The following is a 2,671-nucleotide window of genomic DNA, read 5'->3' as shown; positions in this document are numbered from 1 at the left end:
AGTTTGTAAGAAATGATGTGATTGGTCACTGATCATAATGTGTGTCTATTACATAGTGACTTGTGGGCTGAAGAGCCAGCAGCAACATGTTTACTTTATGCAATTGTTTACAGTTAATGTACTGCGTTAACTGAAACTTCAAACCTATTGTTGAGGGACTGGTATTATTCAACTAAACAGTGTAACTGAATATTCACACATCTTGGAATCAAGCAAAATGAGATCTGCTGGTACCATCTTTTATTTCACTAGGGACATTAATGATAGTTTTTAAAGTGTTCTTTTCCCCTGCAAATCCATTATTTCCTCCAGTTTATTATTCCCACATAGTGCCTAAGGCATTTGACTGCTAACCAGAAGGCTCAGAGTTAAAACCCACCAGCCGCTCCTCGGAAGGAAGGTTGGACAATCTACTTCCATAGGATACTGCCTCGGAAACTCAAGGAGGGGTTGCTGTGAGTCATCTCATAATGATTTTCATTTTTTTTTTTTTTTTTTTTGTATTTGTCTGTCTGTTGTCTGTTTCTCTTTTGTTTATTTGAGTCTCTGCATTGAAATTAGATATTTGACTACTGTGCTCATAGATAACTAAACGAAAACTGTTGCTGTTGAGTCAATTCCAACTAATAGGTAAGTGTGGGCCCATAAAAGCTCACTGCAGATGGAGAGCTTATTAATGAAGACTTTATCTCCTAGTGATCCTCCTGGGCCATTTTTGAGAGAGCGTTCAGTATTAATGCCTTTTGGAGTGGTCAGAGAAGACTTCAAATCTCCTTCCTGGAGAATATTCACCTTGCCACCTGCCTCCTAGGAAATGAGTAGGGAAAGAAAGCTCATGGTATTAATATTCATTTCCTATTCATTTCCATTAATTTCCTTAGGAGCTCTGGTAGTGTAGTGCTTAAGGCACTTGGCTGCTAACCTGAAGGCTGGAGGTTCAAACGCACCAGCCACTCCTCGGAAGGAAGGTTGGGCAATCTACTTCCATAGTGATACTGCCTCGGAAACCCAAGGAGGGGTCACTATGAGTCGGGACTGACTCGATGGCACATAACAACATTAATTTCCATGTTTTCAGTATGGTATCTTTGTTTTCAAGCATGCTAGTCTCTCTGTCTTAGTCTTTACAGAGAATAAACTTTCAGTTTTCTGCTAACATGAGTCCCACCTTCATCTTCACTTCCAGAAGTTCATTATACTACCAATTCCTGAGCTTATTAGATTTAACCAGAAAAACCAAACTCACTGCCATCAAGTTGATTCCTACTCATAGCAACTCCCCATTGGGTTTCAGAGGTGGTTAAAGCACATAGTGGCACAGTTCAGAAGTAGATTGCCCCATCTTCCTTCCATGGAGTGGCTGCTGGATTTGAACCACCAACCTTCTAGTTAGCGGTCAAATGCCTTAGGCACTGCTCCGCCAGAACTCCTTAGGTTGTAAATCTTGTTGCTTCTTGAGTTTTCCCAGTGCTAGTTTAGGGTTCACTTCTCTTTGTTCACTTGCTGCTTATCCACCTACTTCCTATTTTTCTAAATATGGTTGCAATGTTCCCTTGTTTCTTTGTCCTTGTGAGTTTAGGCTTTTAAAACAAAAACTTTATTAGTGTTTTAGTGCTTTTTCAAGAAATAAGAAAAGTTAAATATATGTAGCCAATTTACCATGGTTAATTTAAAGACTTTCATTTTAAAAAATAAAATACCTCCCTCTCTCCTCAGTATTTGGCACATGTATAATAGCATAGTACCTAAGGCACTTGACTGCTAACCAGAAGGCTGGTGGTTCAAACCCACCAGCCACTCCTCGGAAGGAAGGTTGGGCAATCTACTTCCGCAGTGATACTGCCTCGGAAACCCAAGGAGGGGTCGCTATGAGTCAGGTCCGATTTGACAGCACATAACAACAACAACAACAGAATCCAAGTCTTCCGAGTAGTTATGATTCTGCATGGAAGCTAGACCTGCACCTCCTACATGGCTCCTTGGGCCAGCCATATGCCTTAGATGAAAGCTGCCCCCAAGTCAGCACCAGCAGGCCAGCCACTAGCAGCAGTCCCATCTTCTGTAGTTGGCTCACCTGCTGCTGCACCTTGGCAGCTAAGTCTGGTGGCCCAGATGGCAAATACTGTCACCAGAGTGGCTGTGGGCTCCGCTATTGGCCACATGCTGGGCCATATCATCACTGAAGGCTTCAGTGGAGGAAGTAATGCTGAGCCCTTCAGGCCTGACATCACTTACCAGGAGCCTCAGGGAGCCCAACCAACATACTAGCAGCAGCAATCTGGCCTTTGCCACTATGAGATGTTTTTGGAGTGTGCCCAGACCCAGGGTGACCTCAAGCTTTGTGAGTGTTCCAGCAAGGTGCTGAAGCAGTAAAGATGGTTTGCAGATGAATTAGTGGAATCAAGAAGTTCAAATTGAAGAAGTGGAAAATCAGCTCTCCTGACCAAGTTGATTCAGCGTAATACTGTAATTGATAGTGACAGTATAAAGTGTAAGGAGTTCTGGTGGCATAGTGTCTAAGCCATCTGCCTGCTAGCCAAGATGTTGATGGTTCAAATGTACCAGCCACTCCATGGAAGGAAGACTGGGCAATCTACTTCTGTAAAGATTTACTACCTCAGAAACCCAAAGGGGGTCGCTATAAGTCAGAATCAACTGTATGACAGTGAGT

General features: G+C 42.8%; 1 pseudogene; it reads left to right on the top strand.

Annotated features, from left to right (window-relative positions):
• Positions 1 to 1,935: 1,935 nt before the first annotated feature.
• LOC103203400 lies at positions 1,936 to 2,462 on the top strand (annotated as a pseudogene).
• Positions 2,463 to 2,671: the final 209 nt, after the last annotated feature.

Source organism: Orycteropus afer, unplaced genomic scaffold (assembly GCF_000298275.1).
Source record: "Orycteropus afer afer isolate SDZICR_OR568_19922 unplaced genomic scaffold, OryAfe1.0 scaffold00215, whole genome shotgun sequence".
Classification (NCBI taxonomy): domain Eukaryota; kingdom Metazoa; phylum Chordata; class Mammalia; order Tubulidentata; family Orycteropodidae; genus Orycteropus; species Orycteropus afer.
Note: the sequence above shows the minus strand (reverse complement) of the source record. Positions and strands in the feature narration are given on the sequence as shown.